Raw genomic sequence first — 20,509 nt, 5'->3', positions numbered from 1 at the left:
CTGCTGCCGTTTCCGAACAAAGCATTAGAGGTCGCTGTTGGATTAGACTTCGTTGTAGTGAATGTCGTCGCGAGGCTGGAGCAGAGAAAATGATTTCGTATAACGCAACAGGGGGTTTTTCGTCGTATGGGGGGCAGTAGAATGGGAATGGTGTTAATGCATGAAGAATTTTTCACATTAGGGGGCATTTTCACCCATGTAGGTTTCTTTCTAGATGAGTTTCACTGTAGTTTTAACTGAATCCCACTTCTGCCACCAATTTGTTCAGTGGTTTGAATTCACCATTCACCTGCAACCTGGCTGGTTGTATGCAAGCAAGTATGCAAGCACCAGCTGCTAGGGTGATGATGTTTGATATTTAACATGATCCCCAAACTTCTGTCAGTTGAGGATAAACACACATCAAAATGTCAGCTCCTTCATTCAATTGGCCACACGTCGACGAGATGCGGTCATCGTTTAGCGGGGGATCCCAGCTGTGACAAATGCAATCTCTTAAGCTTGACCTTTCCTCATGGACAATCTTAAGCGACTCCAACCGACTGTAGAATGATATAGTGGAGCAAAAAAAGTCAGCGTGGAAGAGGACCCTAATTCATTTCCTGACATGTCTGCTGTTCTTCTCTTCAGCACTATCAGTTGCCATTTTGGCAGGGACCCTTTACAGACGAGGAAGGAATCGATCACAGCACAGTCAAGGTTCTGTGATTTAGCAGCCTGAAAATCAATATAGGGCCCCCCAACAAAGACCAGTACACTATTTCCATTCATTGTTTGCATAGATCAGCCACTAATTTTTTTTTTTTTTTACATTTGGTCCATTTAGTCAACCCCTCCCGTAAAGTCACATTGACTACAATTAAAGGGGAGATATTATGGGAAAGTGACTTTTTGATTGATTATTTAGACATACTGGACACGGAATCCTCAGTTTACCACAACCCAAACGTGTGAGGTTTTGAGAAATTTCATGACGCCCTATGTAAGAAACACCATAGAATGGTGATGCAACAACATAGACAAAGGAGACAGCAGGAACAGTAGTTCACTGGAAATGGAATATATCCTGTACTGGCTTTGAGGTTTGTCAAGTAGATGATGCAGCCTTTTTTTCCTTCTCTACCCTAGTATGTGGCCAAATTACACACCTTTGCACTGTTTTCTTCTTGTGTGTCTCACAACTGAAATGATAACGTCACTACTGAAATAAAGTGTAAATTGTGGGATAGTGGTACACCCTCTCACTGTATGAATCATCCGAATCACTTGGTCAAGAATACTCCCCTGCTTTTTGTTTTGCATTCGTTTTCTCTTCAAGAACCACAAGTGTTTCTGATGGCCCCAGTATTGGCACCATTTTGAGGTTTCAAACTGTGTGCGATACTGTCGTTTGCGCAGGGGTTTTATAATGCAAGGTCACAGGGCACAGGAAGACACACTCAATTACTGCCGTACTTCTTGTTTGTCAATCAATAGTGCGATACTGTATATATGCTTGTGCATGTTTACATGTACTCTGACTTCTTCTGCATTAGCATAGGTTCGTGACAGACTGTAGCGCTTTGTGACTTTCTCTGAAATTCAGGTACCTGTAACCGTGTATGGTGCACTCTGAACCTCAATATTTGGGTCGCTTTTTTTAAGTTTCTCCTTGGCCTCCTGTGGGGTTAAGATCAGGGGATGTTGATAATATTTGTCAACTGTGGGCTGGTGAAGCCCTTTGGGAATCTTTGGTGACTAAGGGCTATATTAATAAATTGGACTTGACTTGACGAGTGCCTGACTACACGTCAAGTGTGAGATCACATGACATGACCAAATTCATTTTTTTCTTTTTTTTGCGAGTTGCCTGCAGGCCTATTTGAATAATTTCTCCACCGATGACCTGGCAGATGAATGCATCATTATTAATTAATTTATTTTTTACAGACAACAAAAAAACTACAATCCCCACTTGGAGACTATCGATGTGAAAAAAGTTTCTCTTCAAACAAAGAAAGGTCTAAATTAATGATGACAGTCTTACGGTAATGTAGAAGCTGCAGTGGAGTCCCCTCACCCCACCCTTAGCCAAAGGGAAAGCTGGCGGCAAATTGCTTAATTTAATAGGCTCATAGTTGTGTAATGATATAGAAATGTTGTAATAAGATGTATGATGTGGTTGCTTGGATTTATTTTTAAGGTTGCACTCATTTATTCTGATGTTACCCTGCTGATGTGTCATGCTGCTTTTCCAAGAAGCACTTAGTGTTTTAGGTCATTAAAGAGAACACGAAAAATAAACACGTTAACTTAAACTTGTATTCATTTCTTTTTTTGTTATTTTATAGGAAATGAGTGCTGAATGTAGGTGTTTTATTTCATCGCTCCATTCTCTTGAAAGTTTATCATCTCCTTGCTAACCGAGTTGACTTGCGACGAAAGGCTGACCTCACCTCAGACTGGTCGCTACTCACTTGTAGGGCAATAGGGAACGAGGCAGCTGTGTGAACAGCTACTCTACTCACGCTACCATTCGTTGCATCCTGTTTTAAGATCGGTCTACACACAAGGCGTCAGATCTGAACACAAGGAAACTCAACACTGAAGTGTGTATTCTGCCCATGTTTTACAACGATCCCAGGTCAGCATGAGAACACACACATCATCATGCCTGCAAGTAGACCTTGCACCCTTGAATCATCAATCACTTGATGATATCAGTACTCCCTTAGTGGAGACAATGTGGAGACACACAGACCTTCGGAAAACACCACTTAATACAAGCTCATTAGTTTAAGAGAAACAGAGTCAGATGCCATGTCATAAGTTTCGGAACTGCCCCTCTGACGATATAAATGTGTTGTGAATCTCTTACACCTGCGCACTCGTGATCCACAGCCATTGTCTGTACACCGCGGGTGCCCAGAATATTCTGCAAATAAAACCTTTGAAGGTACTGTTCATCGGCTCCAACCTATATTTATATAACCAACATCCTCGTCGTCCGAAATGAACGAACACGCGAAGGAAGAGTAAGGACGACTCTCTCCCCCAACAACACCTAACTCCATCCTTAACTTATGAAATGTTTGGGAAAAACACTGTACATAAAAAGGTTGTTATGAGGTGTCCATCACTTGTTTTGTAAGTGAACCAAGATTCTATTCTGCACCGTTCGGTTTATGAAAGAAGTTGAAGTCAAACATACTGGAGGTGATTTGTGACCAAAGGGCACGACTGATGCCATTTACCATTTTAAGAGGTCAGCGGTAGGGAACTCCGGTTCCTCAAGAGCCATATCCTGCCTGTTTTAGATCACTCCCTACTCCACACACCTGATTCAACTGTTCATGATTGTTTCAGGCCTCTACAGGGCTTGCTGATGAGCTGGTGATTTAAATCAGGTGTGTTGGAGTAGGGTGGGATCTAAAACAGGCAGGATATTGCCAGCCACTCGCCGGGCACACACAGACGAACTACCATTTGCACTCACAATCACACCTATGGACAATTTAGTGTGTTCCATAAGCCTGCCATGCATGTTTTTGTGGGAGGAGTCCCCAGAGAAAACCCACGCAGGCATGGGGAAAACATGCAAACTCACAAAAACTTTCAAACTCCATCTTTAGGTGAAGACATGTTTGAGAAGAACGCACTGTACTGTACTTTAAAAGGCGTCCAATTGCATCACTTGTTTACAGTATGGGGTCATTTACAGTCCCTCACTTCATCCATTTTGTGCAAAATGGGTCTTGTTTATTTTCACTATAGAAGCTCATCAGTCCGAGATAAGAAGAGAAATTTGAGAATGAAGTTGCCCAAACCTAAACTGAACTGAACACCTGATCTCCATCTTCAAACTAAGAAGTGTGTGTGTGGGGGGGGTGAATGGAGCGTAATGGGCTGAAAAGCTTGCTTTGGAACAAAACTACCCCCAAACCCCAACACACACACACACACTTCCCACACAACAATCGATAGTGGGGACGTGACTGGAAGCCAACGTGGGCTTTTGCTCCACTTCTCATTATAATAGGAATGGCATTGATTCCTCTCTTGCTACGCGATCAGAGTCATCGATTGTATTGGCCAGTTCTTTCTAAGTGATTTGGAAAGAGTTAAAACAAACAAACATGCTCTTAATGGGCTCATTTCATTTGAAAAGATCTGCTCATTTCATCTTCGGAGGGCACTTCATGCTTCAAGTTATGCACTTCCCAATGTGGCCCACTTTGGATATGTACCATTTTTTGTGTACATTCCCTTAAATATGATGTTGACCCAGTGGGCATCTAAATTGTCAATTCAACATCAATGTGACATCCAAATCCAATCTTCAACATCAAATTGATGTAAAATTGGTGTCACGTGCCTACCGGGAAGATAGGCATTGACCGTTAAATACAACGTACGTAAATATGTAGAAACCAATAACTATCTCATTAGTCTATCTCTTATCTGTATTGTGTATACACAATATGCTACGTTAGGGTTACATACATTCAAACAGACCACTGTTAAACATTTGGGGACGGTGTTAGAAACACCATGGCAGTGTTACATTAAATTACATTACAGTACTTAAAATGTATTTCACTTGTCACTTAGTCCAACAAAATGCTGTAAGGGTACTACTTAGATTGCTTTTGACAATGCTAGTTAAGTCAGGCATCCATCAACGTGGCAAATTACACATCCAGACTTGGATATTTATTATTTTAATAATACAGGAATGATTGAACATGACACATGTCACACATGGGCTTCGCCTCGTGCGCGCAGTCTGACAGACAGACACAGAGTTGGCGGGCCTTCGCTGTATTTTTTCCCCCCAAAGTATGGGTAGGATCATGAAAACATGCGCTCAAGCTAGTGCGACCGGATGAAATTTTTAACCAGCATAGAAAAGTTGGCCGCATTTGCAAGCCTATTGGGCGCACTGTGGAGCCATGAACATTAAACACAGCATGGCAGTTTGTAGTTGACCACTGAAAATATTAACGTGGTACATTAAAGGTACATGCCCGATGAAATATGGAACATGAAATCTGTAGACATGAAATATAATGTACAATGATACACAGCAATTAAATAGCATGCAAATATGGTATATTTGATATGTTTTAAACATGGTTCATAATGTGTATATAGACCTCTCAATAGAATGTAAATATGGTCAATTAGCAGTACATACAATCCATACATTGTGATGTAATTATGTATAGTACATTTGAGGAGCATATACCTGTACAGTACATCAAGTATGATCTAAATATGGTACCGTACATTCGATGTGGGTAGACCAAATACGATGGGGCTGTATGCCGTGGTGAAGGCTATTGGAAATGTATTTTGTAGAAGAGTATGTAAAATATACATTGGTGCAAGTTAAGGTCCTTGATTTATAACAGCTGTGAAAAGTTAGGTGAAAAAAAACATTGAGTGGATTGTTTTTCCTCGCCACTGCCCTGTTATCTCCCATTTATTAATTTCATTTGTGTGTGTGTGTGTTCCCAGAGCACAACAGCGACGCATCGTTAGGATGATTCATTGACTTCTGACGCGCTTTCATCTTAATGAAATAATTCTGAAGGGTGCTCTGACCTCACGGCGGGGGGGGGGGGGGGGCAACTTCATCCTGAGCTATGGAGTATCTTATTTTTATTCTTGTTCTTTCTTTTTTAATTATTTCAACTTCATGGCCGCACATTTATTTTCCCACTTCTTGTTTTCATGGATGCACAGTGTGGTGTGTGCAATGAGTCACACACATTAAATCCACATAAACAAGTACAGCATTTTATTTTTCGTAATATGGATTTTTCTATTTAAAGCAAAGTCACAGCCAGTTGTAAAATTTTCACAGTAATAAAAAATATGTCAAGTCACCAAACTTGGTGGCTTTGCCCACAATGATGAAAACTTAAATGCCTCGAAATTTAGTGTCTTTTTTTTTTAGTACATGAGCTTGATTTACATATGATATCCATCAGACTCACTAGGATGAGTTTGTCTCTCAAGGACACCTACAAATGGTCTAAATGTCCCTAAAATGGCCACTTCAAACCAAAATGGCATACCTCCTGTGTCTTTTTGGGCATGGCTTATTGAGATGTTTTCAGCAGAACTGGGCAAAGTCTGGCCTGAGGGGGGGGGGGGGCACAATTGGCCCAACCACAATTTTTGACTGTGACCATGAAGTGAAAATACAGTATAAAATATGCCTTGCTTTTTTTTTTCTCAAAAGATATGCTTTTTATTTGATGTGCTGCATGTAAGAACCTCTATTTGTGTTTGCGGTGCTGCCAACTTAGTGACGTGTTCACTAGATTTAGTGATTTCCCACACCTCCTGCAACTATTTTCTCAAAAAGAGACACACATACAGTAATCACTTATCTCCCAAATATCTCGATATTTGGGAGTCCTGACTAGTAGGGGCTAATATCCACCCAAACGCACGATCGGAGGTGCAATTGCCCATGTCACATGCACGGCCAACTACATCATCGGCAAGGGGGACAGCTTGTAGTTTAATTGCCAATGTTTCCACAATGACCGCATACTCATGCGCACTGCACTCCGACTGCCCTGATTTTAATACAAATGAGGAATGCCACTAGGACTGGCCGGGAAAAAAAGACTATTCCCGTCCCACAATGGCGCACAAAGGGGGTATACAGTTTTAACGGACTTATGAGTGCTCTTTTTGGAGCAATTCCCAGTGTTTGGTCCCTTAAATGGCCTTGCATTCTATTCTGCCTGACTACACGTGACGTGTGCTCCATTAGAATGTCTGTTCTATGTGTCCGATGAAATAAAGCCTCTCGGCCAGTAATTGTAAAAATAAATAAACAAGTGAGAGCAGCACGCCAGCGAATGGGTTTTACCCCACCACCCCACCCTTTACGCCCCCCTGAGTCGTTTTTCTGAGTAATGACTGCGGTCCAGCTGCCTCCATGTTGCAGCACACTCGTAAGAGCATCTTCTGCAATGCTCGGACAGGATACCCTTGGCCTTCGCGAACCAGGGTGCTCTTTGCATATTTATTGAAGACTCTGGCACAGTCCATTAAACAACTACAGGAACAAACATCTATGCCCATTCAACAGTGTTAAACAATTGTTAGAAGTGTTACTATACATTTTCTTGTTGCTGTGATGCATTTTCATGTACAAACATTACAATTTTGAGGCTAAATATAGTGGATTGTATTTTGGTATACTGTACAGGGTGGGGCCAAAAGTAGGAACACATCTTGGATTTCATTAAATGCACACTTACCGCATATCATACAGTTAAATGCCATAAAGATAACTGAATCAAAAATTCAAAGTAGGGTTTCAAAATAGGGTTTTCTTGGGTTACTTCCATCATTCTTTTTTCCTTCTACCCCCCTCACTCTCTCCCTCCATTCTTTCTATCCTGCTTTCCCTATTTTCATCTACTCTCTCTTTGTTGTTTTTTTGCTTTGTTCCATCCTATCTTCCTCCTTTCATTCTTTCCTTTCTTCCTTCCAACTATCCTCCCTCTCAGTCTTCTCTCCTTCCTTCATTCCCTACGCTCCTTCAAACCTCCCTCACTCCCTTCCTCTCTCATCCTTCCTTCTTGTCATCTATCCTCCCCACCCTGTCTATTGTGCGCAAAATCTAAAGTATGTGCTTTGAATGGCAATATTGAATGCCATTGAAGCTGGAGCTCCGCCACTGCTCATCAAACTGTACAGAGAGCGACCAATCTTAACACTCCCAGCCGGGAAGATTTGTGTTTAATGGTGACTGGTGTTTCCGAGAGCCAAAAATCAATGAAGGATATTTTAACTGGGATCCAGCTCGTCAATTGAGAGTGAGGATCCATCTTTGAGAAGTTGTCATAAGACGTTAAATAATCACAGTGTGTCACTTTCAACCTGTCATTCATTTTTCTTCTGTCCTGTAATTTTGTGACTAATATATTTTTTTTACTGGCAAAATATTGCATTTCTGTTTTTGGAACAAAAGTGCAAAGCCTTTGGTGGAGGAAGTGTGTAAATAGTTATCGGCAGAAGACTCCATTTTTACTTTCCAAGCCAAGTATATGATTTTTAGGGCAACATATTTATAGCAGGAATCACCAACACCGGGACTGGAGGGCCCCCATCCAGCATGTTTTCGATGTCTCCCTCCTCCAACACACCCGATTCAAATGATCAGGATCGTTATCGTGCTTCTGCAGAGCTTGTCTGCGTTTGTGGGATCCGATTCTATTCTGGATTCTTCCGGAACTGTGACAGACGTATAGCATCTTGGAGAAAAAGTAAACCATTTTTGTGCCAAAATCTTTTGCATTTTGCATACAAATCTTTTACTTTTGTGACAAATATTGGGAATAAAACATTTTTCTCATAGAACCATTTTGTTGCTCAAATTCAATTCTTTGAAAGCAACATATTACATCCACATGGGAGACCACAGTCCTGACCAAATCTACCGTGTTGTCAATATTTACTTTGTGTTTTGTGGCTTCAAAATACTCCCTTTTGTGGTGAACAATTGTATTTTCAAGCACACTTCGGTGGGTAATTGAGCATGGCATTTTTATGTCCAAAATACTTTCTCCATATACAATTTTTTTATTTTATTTTTTACAGTAGATTACTAGCATTTTTTTTGGGGGGGGGGGGGTTGTGCTTAAAGCGGCATAACATTTTTGGTTTGTATATATAAATAATATTTCACGCTCAAGTACAAACACCATTTCTGTTACAAAGCGTCCACTGTATAGACCATGGGTCACCAACGTGGTGCCCGCGGGCACCAGGTAGCCCATGAGAACCACACCAATAGCCCGCCAGTGCTAGGATTGTGATTTGCTAGTAGAAATTCATTCATTCATTCATCTTCCGTACCGCTTGATCCTCACGAGGGTCGCGGGGGGTGCTGGAGCCTATCCCAGCTGTCTCCGGGCAGTAGGCGGGGGACACCCTGAATCGGTTGCCAGCCAATCACAGGGCACACAGAGACGAACAACCATCCGCGCTCACACTCACACCTAGGGACAATTTAGAGTGTTCAAACAGCCTAACCACGCATGTTTTTGGAATGTGGGAGGAAACCGGAGCACCCGGGGAAAAAAAATGCAAACACTGGCAGCATTGTGAGACATCTTTAAGATGATCAGAGCCTGAAATTTAAAATCATTAAGTATGAAAAACAACACATTCTAATATTATTAAATGTAATTTGTACAAATGTTATTTTCAGACGTGTATCAATTTGGCAGCCCTTCACACAATCAGGATACATGAAGTCGCTCTCACTCTCAAAAAGGTAGGTGACTCCTGGTATAGACTATTTGTCTGTCCAGTGTATTTTACTACCAGGAGCACAATTAGTGCTAATGCTGAGGTCTGCCCATCAGCTGTGCGCCGACACATTGACAGTGATCCATATGAAAGGACCCCGCCCCTGCAGGCGCTTGGGGAAGCTCACTTAAGGACATCGATACGAGAGGAAATGAGGCACAGAGTGATGACTTGCGAGATCCCAGATATCTGGGAAGTGCTTAATGTTGATTTAAAAATCAAATGATTGTCACTGCACTCAATCCAATCAGTACGTTTTGGCAAACAAAGACACGTGACTCAGTGTTTTTGTCATGTTCCTGTTCTTGGTTTTACCAGCAGGTGGCAGACTGCGCAAACTTGCTGTGTGCACACCTGCTGCCAATTCTGTCGTTCGTGAACCAGGTATTTAAGGACCAAGAAATTTTCTGCTGGTTGTCGGAGTATTGTTTGACCTTGCTACTGCTGTGGCTCAAGTGATCATTTTTCTAGACCTCTCACTCTCGTCGTGTTTGCTCTTGTTCCCTGGGTTCTATAATTTGTAAACATAGGTTTTGTTTTCGTTATTTGTTCTTGCTTATGCGAATTCTTGGCATTTTGTTTTGTAGTCTCTGGTTAATTTCTTCCTTGCCTTTTTTGCAAGCGCTTTTGGTTATTGTATTGTTTGTCTTTTCCTGGTCCTTATTTGACCAATGCTTTTCGTTCCTATTTTGTTGGTGCGTTTTTGTATTAATAAATATTTTTGTTGCGGAGTTTTGTCTGGAGGCTACTATTCCGGGATCCAAAAAATGTATTCGGTTTGTTCGAACCTTGACAGTTTTTGTTCCAAGTCCTTAGATTTTTAGGCAATTGCTTGGCAAAAAGAAGATCAATTAACACTGACAAAATCATCAGTACACTGAAATGTCACGGACATTTGAATTTGGCCAGTTTTTGTCTTTCAAATTTGGTCAAACTATACTAACTGGAGTGCGGCTTCACGTTTCAAGCATCACCTAGAGCACAGGTGTCAAAGTCCGGTCCTCGAGGGCCGGTGTCCTGCATGATTTCCATGTCTCCTTGCTGCAACATACCTGATTCAAGTGATCAGGATCATTGTCAGGTGCCTTTAGAGCTTGCTGATGAGTTGATGATTTGAACAACACTTGGGGCAAAATATGTCACTCCCTTCTCAAAACAAATATATACATCGGGTGATCAATCGGCCTTCAAAGGCTTTGATCGGATTCATCGATCACGCACTTTTTCACAAATATCGACTCATAATTGTCGGCCACCGATTGATCAGAGTATTCCTCGTTTAATCTAATTAATCGTTTTTAAAAAATCCATCTTGCTCTCTTTCTTTGCAAATGTCTCATTTTAGCACGTGGAGACCCGCGGCACATAAAGTGAAGTGGCTGATATATGGACATATTTTTGGGGGGCTAAATTTATCTGTAACGGCTTTCAATCAGGTGTGCTTTGTCGTCTGGAAATTCTGGTACTTTTGTGGGATCCAAGTTTGAGAATTTTTGTATGTCAATCAATGGACTGTCTGCTTTTTCTTTGGCTTTTGTTTTTATATTTATCAAAGACAACGTAGATGTTGTACTGTGCCTACATTATTGCAAATATTGGGGTAACTTGCAGTCTTCCCATCACTTGACAATCATTTCCCCCAAGCAGTACCGTCCTGCGCCCCTCAAAACTGAGTCTTCAGAAATATCTGGATTAAAATCCTTTTGATAATCTCCCCACCTCATTCGCGTGTCATTCAGTTGTCAAACTATCCCGTCCTCGCTGTCAAACACCGCTCTTTTCTACGGTGGGAATACATGTCAAGTGATTGGAGGGCTTTGCTGGGAAAAGACGCAGAGGAAGTCACAGACTTCTAACGACAACCCTTTATAGCAGGGGTGCCCGAACTTTTTTGACCGAAGATCTACTTTTCAATCAACCAACCTTCCGCGATCGACCCGTTACCACGCACGCATGTACACACGCTGAGCAACAGCCTGACACTGAGGCTTGCGACGTACTTAGGCAGCCTGTTAATGATCGTACCTCACGTGTCCCATTTAAAAATGCTTCTCTCGCCCCTCCAGATTCCCATTCTTTGCCCGTCCCCAACCAAATACAGTGGTGCCCTCGAATATGAGCACCACAAATTCAGAATTTCAAAAGATACTGTACGTGCCATCATTTCTTTTTGCCTTGACTTAAGGGCAAAAAGAGATAAGAGCACTAATCAATTGGAGTGAGCTCAAGTGAATTCATGACACCATGAGCAGTAGTTTGGCAGAACTCAAAGAACTCTTTGAGTTCTCTTGGGCTTTAAGATGATTAATGCCTCTCCCAGTTTGGGTTTACTGTCAAAGTAAACACAAAACAAAGAACATTTTAACACAAAATGCGAGAAATAATGGGAATACTGAATACATATATTAGTCATCCTCTGCAAAAATGTACTAAGATTACTGCAGTTTATCCGGTCACATACAGCAGGTGTGAAATTCGCTTGTTTGTGTCTGCACGTTCAATGCTGCCCCCCCCCCTCCCCATGGCTATTTTGTTTACATCAGAAGGACCTGCAATGATTTAATCATGCTGCACAAACTTTTCATTTTTTACATTCTATTTAATTTTTACTATAAGAATTGTACAACATATAATCGAGTGATATTTTCCTCAATCAATAAAAAAACATGTTTTTATTTTGTTTTGTTTTGTTTTTTTGAGGGAGGAGGGGTTGGAAAGGTTGGATAGCATTTCTCGGACAATGTATAGTCGTAGCTTTTTAATTGCCAACTTATTGTAGTCAACTACTGGATTCTGAGCATAAACATTGCAGTGCTGAATGTATTGTTGTGGGGCATTTGCATTGTTGGAAGACTTTTTAGTGTTTTGATAATAATATATGTCCTCTTTTTGTCTTGAGGGCAAAACTACTTTTTCATAACAGGTCCTTTGTGAGCAAACTACATTGTCATAACGGTACAATGTTGCACACTCCCCCATCCCCAATAAAATGTACCAAGTATAATTTTTGTCACACGATTTGGCAATTATCGGAAAAAATGTAACATTCCTGTTTGAAAAAAGTCTAGTTTTTCTCTTGAATCATTCAATTTTATTCACAAAAAGTGCATTGTTGTGCGTTAATCAATCTTTTTATGGTAAGTAGCATTGTTGGACGACTTTCTGCACGATTTTGGAGTGTGTCGGCATTTTTGTGGCCACATATGTCATTGTGTTAGGCATATAGCATTGTTGGAATTGAAAGTATACTTGTTGTGATCAATTGCATGCTTATAAAACACTTTGCATTTGCAAAGTATGACATAGTCGTGGTTTTGTTCTTGTTGCAACTCTCTTTTGTCTCTTGCAAATTTCTACAAGCCAACACAATGGGTGTACCATTTTGTCACGCAGCACAAAGTTTGCAAGCAACAACAGCAGTATCTGAGTCATTGGTAAGGGGGAGTCACCGTTTAAGAGTCAAGAGAGAGAAACGGGAAAAAAAGAGAAGAACATGAGCTGTAATTCCAGCGTGTTCGATCAATGAGATCGATCGCTTCTCCCCCGTGCATGTTCACTCCTAACTTACTGCTGGGAACTCTCATCAGTGACTCTAACGCTGGCTCTTAGCATACTTCCTGCTACGTGCATTAACACCACCGTCACGTCACGGAGAGACTCACAACCAATAAACAAAGTCGACACAGTAGCAAGAGGAACAGGGTATCCAAATTCTATCAATCGAGATTAATGGCTTAAATGCAATGTTGATAATACTGACATTGATTGGACATGTCCATCACAAAAGGAAGCCTGAAAAAACTCTCTAAAACCCGTACCTGGAATTGAACAAGAAATTCACCAATGAACTCCATCCATCCATCCATTTTCTGATCCGCTTTATCCTCACTAGGGTCGCGGGGTGTGCTGGAGCCTCTCCCAGCCGTCTTCGGGCAGTAGGCGGGGGACACCCTGAACCGGCTGCCAGCCAATCGCAGGGCACACATCCGCGCTCACACTCACACCTAGGGACAATTTAGAGTGTTCAATCAGCCTGCCATGCATGTTTTTGGAATGTAGGAGTAAAGTGGAGTACCCGGAGAAAACCCACGCAGGCCCGGCAAGGGAGAACATGCAAACTCCACTCAGGGAGGCCGGAGCTGGAATTAAACCCAGTACCTCTGCACTGTGAGGTCAACGCACTACCAACTGGCCCACTGGCCCGCCATCGTTGAACTCATCCGAGGGAATTTGTCCAAATAAGCACCAATAGGAAATGGTTATCTGTGACAGAGAAGTGACACTAAATTGGAAAGCATTTTTTCATACTCCATCCACTGTGGATGGAGCGTGGCATTACTTGATGATCATTTTGAGGATTGTTGGAAAATGGAAACAACCCAAAAAAGGGTTCCCAAAACCTTTCTCACCATCAACACAAAATTGTTTACATGTGTCTATCATAACAGGAAAATGAACAAGGAGTGGACGGTTTTGGTTTGTCGCAACCATTTGGGCAAAATCAAAGGGCTTGTACTTTTTCACAAAACCCAAACACAGAAATTCATGCAATTAATCCCCAATCAGGGGCAGGTGTCCTAGACAGATGGATGACACAAAGTTCCTTTTTTTTTGAGAACTCTCAGAAAGTAAAAATAAAATAATTTTGGTTGCACATCTATACACAAAACACTCTCAATGAGCCATGCCCAAAATTGAACAGGAATTAATATTTTAGTTTATACAAGCCATTATTTGTGAAATGATAGGCTTTTACATCATGGCAAACTCCAAAGAACAAATGGCACCCAAAAGAGATACTAAATTGTGAATTGTTTTTGCCTGAGCCATCATAATGTAGAGAGCATGGTGTCAACATTTACTGAGTGAGTTTTTTTTTCTTTGGGCCGTTTACAAGTATGGTACATTTTTTTCGTGCTTCTGTCTTTGGGATGGAACAAGGCAGGAATGTGTGTGATGAACAAGCTTTCACCTCAAACTCCCAACTGAGCATCTTGACAACGGCAGAACTGCTTTTACTCCTCCGCATACCTTCTCAGCCCACCCCCCAAAAGCGAAAGATGTATTTTTCCATCTCGAGACAACATTGAAGGCTCACAAGCCATCTGGAAATTTACTGTAGAAATATATCTTGGTGCCAGTAACTGCAGGCTGGTACACCATCAACGAGCGCACACACTTTCTCCCCCACAGCCATCAGCTTTTACTCGCATCTCGTAAACCTCAGGCAGCGTATTCGCCGTTTCTGTGATTGATTGCGTCGACTTTCTGTGATAAAAAATGGATCAAACACCTTGAGTACACGTTCCAAGATGTAAGGAAAGGTAGTTGGTAATTAACACAGACATTTTTAAATAACACCGCTCACTGAGCCTATCGGTCAACACCAATCTGCACGTTTCATGTCGTTTGGTACATAGGGTGACAAGAACAGAATATCTTAAAAAGAGGCTTTTGGAATTGTGTCCTCAGGCTGCCATTATCGGACCCTGGTATAAAACCTTTGTAGCGAGAGGAGAGTGCAGTGCTACAAAATGAGATTGTTCAGGATTGAAGTCGTAAATTTACACTTGCAAAAACACATTGACAAAGAGAGTGGAAATTCGTTTTAATTTTTAAATTATTTTAAGCGATTGACGAATGCAAAAACATACTGGAGAAATGGGTTTCGAGTTTTCGGTCTAGAAATGGACTGATTCCAAATTAGAGCCCAAGCTCAAATGGGCAATTAGAAAAGTGAAAATTAACTCATTGAATACCACCCCTTTTCACTGGAGCAACCCCCTCAATCCCTCACATTTTACTGAATTTTGACTGATTTGCAAGGCCCACAGAATTTTCTGTTCTATGGCTATACATACATGCAACCTGTCAAAAGAAAGGTGACTCTCTTCTTTCAGCAGAAAAAAAGTTTGTTTCTATCTTTCTCCGTTCGTTGGCAATCAGCATTAGAAAACTGCTAAGTTTTATGGAAAAGGCCGATTTTCTGCAGAAATCCAGAAAAAAATGAGCTTTTTGTAAAAGCATGCAATTCAAGCATCATTTCAAGTTTTACACTATTTTTTGCTTTTGTGACAGCTCAAATACCTCAATAATGTGTTCCTCCTACAAAAGAACATTACAAATAATGTTTTTGTAGCAAAATAATTTATTTGCACACAACAAAACTATTGAACTATGAACAAAAGTGCAGCTGTGGAGAAGATGGTTTTTGGCTTCCATCCAGTTTGTCACCACATCGATTCATCCCACCACGTCCAGATGCATGAGCTATAAATTATAGAAACAAAAAAAGTTGCAAATATATCTTGCTGCAGAGTGAGGTACAATAATTTTATTTACCTTTCTTTCCACCACCAAAGCGAGGAGTCGTCATCTTTTGGCTTCTGGTTGGACAATCTGTAATTTATAGAACTATGTACAATTACCACACTTTTATTTTTCTATTTTTTTATTGTTGCTTTCCACTTACTGTACATTTCAACATCTCTCACACACACACATACATGCTCACACACTGCTATTTACACCATTCATTCCACGTTGCTCAGCATCCAATTTGAAATGAAATGGAATATGAATTTAACACTAGTGGTTTTAGCAGAGCTGAGCGGACCAAATGAGTCCTGTTTTTTTTTTTTTAAACCTGTGGCGACATGCAAGTCAGCGCATATTTTCATCCACATCTACGAGAGGAATCAACCGTACATAAATGATTAGTGTTACAGGCAACTTCATAGTATAGCGGGGAATGTAGCGGTACATAAAAGTGACTGAGGAGGCATAAGAAGTGATGAAGTTCTGAATGGGAACTTGCAAGCTAGTCAGCAGTTACCTCCTCGTTCCAACGGCTCTGGCGAGGACTCTCAGCTGCTTTCCGTTATGTCCGAAGGCACACATTCGTCCGACATCGGGATCCAAATCGCTCTCGAATTCATCGTTTTCGCCGTCGTCTTTACGAGACGATTCCAATGAATCGCTGACGTGTGCCCGGTGTCGGCCATGCGAAGCAATGCAGCCTCTTTGCCGTCATCGCTGGAAGTCGCCGGGGAGACGATTTGTGGGCGATGTGGGGCATCGGGAGGCACAAAATGCTCTGCCAAGCGATGGTCGCTGACGTGGAGCATGTTCATCTTCATCAGATGAACTCGAAACTCGGCGTGAGCTATGCCGGCCGCGTGTAGCACGCCATGTTTGTGCAGGCCGACGTTCGTTTGACGGGTGGCGCTTTCGATTACGTGACCGAAGCGTCATTTTCTCTTCCACACAAACACCATCTCCTTTGTTGTTTTGTTTCGAGGACGCTTTTATATCGAAAAAAAATAATTTTTAGTTAGTTATTTCCTTTTCTCCATCGTTGCTAGTTGCTAATGTTCCAATCCACTATCCACATACGCCCCTCCTTCACTGTACGCCCTTTCTACTACTTCAGCGGTGTGATCCTGGTTGATTTTTGCATCACTGCCACCCGATGGCCATTTTTTTGCTATTTAACATTGCCGTCAAGCCTAATCCTGTGGTGAGAAGTTGCATCAGACTCTTGCACCCTCCCCCATGAAAAAACGTGATTGACGTATTAATATGTCATGGGGAGGGAGCGGCATTGCGCTAATTGACGTATTTATACGTCAAAGGGTGTAAATGAGTTAAAAGTTAAAATAAAAAGTTAATTTTTGCTCTACTCTCTTTATATACTTCCAGGCATATTAGTAATTTTAAGATTCCCCCCCACAATATATTTAAGAATGTTTTTAATTTTTTTATTGTGTAATTCAGTGTTTTTCAAACCCTGTGCCGCGGCACACCAGGCGTGCTGTGGGATATTATACAATATAGCATGCCTTTGCGGTCTATCGCCTGAAAGAGTAATCATGTAGTACTCTTCCATACCGGTTGGGAGCAGTAGCAGCTAGGAAATTGGCTTATGCTTCGAGACAAGCGAAGTTTCCGACGCGAGGCAATACAATGAAAGGTATCTTTCATTTAGATTTACCTTTACTGGAGATGCAACGGAACCAATGTTCCCTCTAAGCTGCGCAACTGCGCACTGGTCGCACACTCTCAGCGCACAAGAAACCCTATCCAGCGCAGTGAACGCACTGCAAATGAATTAAGGGGTGTTCACACGGCAAGATTTGGTCCATTGCTACGCCGGGGCTGCCCCAGTAGAGCGTTCACACATGCAATTTGGACTGTCACAATTTAGCTCTAATAACGCGAATGGTGTTTGATATTTGCATTTGCTTGTCAGAGGCTGTTTGTTTACAGAGTACATCTCGAGTGCAAGACAATTTCACTTCCCATTCCTTACCGAATACAGGATGTTCCACATGGGAACTCAGGACTGTACCGAAAAATACCAAACACAAATTCATGTGTTACAGCAGCATAGCATTTTTATCCAGAGATAAACTTACCTTAGAGGAAGAGGAACATCAACGTGACGGCTGCCGCCCTGAACAAGTCTGAAAGGCAAACAGAGACACATCCGTTAGCAATAGCGATGCTTTAGGGACACAAACGCCATGCACATACACAGTATCTGGCAATGCGTGCCATCATTCTCTCAATGTATGCTGTGTCACATCGGATAGCAACATGAATGATCATCACTGGAGAGACGCTACTCAGAAATTTATAGTATGAATGGTATTTTGTACGATGTTAGGCCCAGGGAGCTACTGAGAGAGGTTTTTTTTTTTAATCTATCTTGGGTGTTTAGGGGTTCAGAACATATCCGCACCTGCACCAAAAAAAAAAAAACTCCTTATTTCTCTCTGGAATGGAAAAAAAAGGTACACCAGTTTAACCCATTAACATGAAATTCGGTGGATATGTCACTCGTAGCTGACACACCAAAGAGTCTCAAATACCCTTACTCAAAATTGAAAAGGACGTTGGCCGATTTGGCTCGAAGCAGTCATTATTTGGAAATTGCGAGGACTCGTGTCATGACAAACTCCGACTTAGGAATTCATCGAAATGGGCCCAATCAGGTGCCCTCGATAGAATGTCTTCCTTAAACTATGACGGGGTCGGGTGGTTGGGGGTGTGAGTTTGGCATCACAATGCAATGATCATTTGAAGGACGCTCGGAACGGTCAAACATAAAACGCTTTTCTTTTTACCAAAGCCAACAAATTTGTTGCGTTTGATGATCAATTTGAGGATTGTTCTGTGAAAATAAGTTAAAAATACCCCGGTTTCACCAATTAACATGACATTTGTTCGACGTGTTTGTCATAACGGGACACGTGAAAATGTCTCAAGGACCGTTGCATGAAATTGAACAGAAAGTTGGCCATTTTAATTTGAAGCTGCAACTTTGAGGTAAATTTAAAGGCTCTGTCTTTAGAAAACCTTGACTATGAAACAAGCAGTAAGTGTTCATGAAGTGTATACTGTACTGGTAATCCCTCAAAAACAGCATGTGTAACAGCTGGTTAGGATAGAGGGAGGATGAAAACAGCTACAGGTGGTTTTTGATAGCTTTATCAAACACACAGTAACAAAACAGAGTCAACACGGCCCGCCGACAGCCTCAACTGATGCCGTCACTCTAAAGCCAGTAAATAGCCGACCATCTGTCAACGCTCCCATGCTCACTTCCACACCACTCAACAGGTTGGGCCTGCCTTTTCAAGGCATACTATTATTGCCTTACAAGTTTTTTGGTGTGAAACAGATGATACGGCACATCTGTATTCAGATTTTGTGGTACAGTACATAAGAATAGCAGGCTCCAGAAACTATTTATTAATGGGCAGGAATGTAACTGCGTTGCGCTTTAGCCACACATCAAGTCCGTAAACAAACACAGCCCAGTTCAGCCTCTGGTGAGCGGGGTCGTTGTGGTGAGCGATATGCTTTTATGTAGTACCTCAAACGTGTTAACTGTTTTGTAGCTGTATGATGTCTTTTCACTACAGGTCTGTGAACATGAACTGAGGAGACAGTCATAAAGAGTTAAGGAAATACACAGACATACGGATGGGTGGGCGGAAATCCACACATTGCACACACACATACATACAGTACAAACAAGCTGCTGCCTCAAGACAAGGTGCTGCGAGCAGCTAAATGAAGCAACTGGCTATATGTTCTTACACACCTACACTGTTCATGACAGTCTGGTCCTTATTTAAAACCATACCCATAGCCTATAGCTCCAATGTACTCTCGCTCATTTGGGAACAGGCACCAGTCCGTTAGGATTAGCCAAACAAGGCGCTAACGCTGCGAAAAGGTGTCCATGGTGTTTAAACTTGCATGTCTTGGTTGGTTGGTGGTGTTTGGAGGATAATGTGAGTTAATGATGTCACCTGGCATCTTATTAAAAAGGCACACAGGCTCGCTCTTTGTCACATTCTATTACCGGCAAAGCCCATGAGGGAAGCGTTTATTTATGTAGGCTTATTCGAAAGATTATTCACACACATCCACAAAGATAAGACTTGTAACTTTTACTGTAAACAGTCGTTAACTTCCTTTATTAAACTTGTATGATAAGTGTCAATTAAATCAGCCTGTTTTTAGGGGGAGGTCCTGCCTCATGCAAATGAGCAGTTACTCAACAAGAGAACAGTGTTCCCATGACATCTAGGGGGCAGAGCTAATGAGAGCCCAAAATGTTAACCCCCGAAAGACAGAAAGCATGCATTGATTTTCATTCTTAGAGACAGCACTTCATCACCAACCAGTTACTTGTCTGATCCGCGTGTGCGCCAAATGCAGCCGACTCCCCGCCACATCGCCAACTTCGCTGACTAATTAAATCCTGCTCGCAAGAAGCAAACACTGATAAACGTAAGCTAATGTCAATCGCTGCAGCTGGGCTTACTTTTTTAGCTCATGATAGTGTGTCAGATCAGTTTTGTTCGGTTGTCGCTTCAAATTGGCAGACACCTGCTACAATACCTACGATACCTGCTAAGTCATGTGCAGAGAAAATCCGGGAGCATTATTAGGTAAATTAGCCCCACTGTTGCATCACAATTTGGCAGAAGTCAGAAAGACTTGCTGACAGACATCTTTTGGGAAACAAGCAGCTCAAATAAGACTTAACTGGTTGTTAAATTACACAACAGACATGAGGGCAGGGCTCCAGACACACCTATTTGATTTTAGGCTCAATAAAAATACACTTTTTCAGCATTTAAGACAAAGGGTTACATTGTTTTCATAC

General features: G+C 41.7%; 1 protein-coding gene and 1 long non-coding RNA gene across 3 annotated transcripts in view; both read right to left on the bottom strand.

Moving 5' to 3' along the window:
• lingo2 (leucine rich repeat and Ig domain containing 2) overlaps nt 1-20,509 on the bottom strand; it is a 210,943-nt gene that overhangs the window by 141,576 nt on the left and 48,858 nt on the right. For both annotated transcript variants that reach the window (XR_015103832.1, XM_086137502.1), the window contains exon 2: nt 17,742-17,789. The gene's annotated coding sequence lies outside the window, so the exon portion shown is untranslated. The remainder of the gene's footprint in view (nt 1-17,741; nt 17,790-20,509) is intronic.
• On the bottom strand, nt 15,114-16,874 carry LOC147208576 (uncharacterized). Its single transcript, XR_015100292.1, has 3 exons — nt 16,160-16,874; nt 15,667-15,723; nt 15,114-15,594 (listed from the first exon to the last, which is right to left on the bottom strand). It is a non-coding gene; the product is annotated as an uncharacterized LOC147208576 (long non-coding RNA).

Source organism: Hippocampus guttulatus, chromosome 2 (genome assembly GCF_054856545.1).
Source record: "Hippocampus guttulatus isolate MCC_2025c chromosome 2, RoL_Hgut_1.0, whole genome shotgun sequence".
NCBI lineage: Eukaryota > Metazoa > Chordata > Actinopteri > Syngnathiformes > Syngnathidae > Hippocampus > Hippocampus guttulatus.
This window is presented reverse-complemented; position numbering and strand designations above follow the sequence as displayed.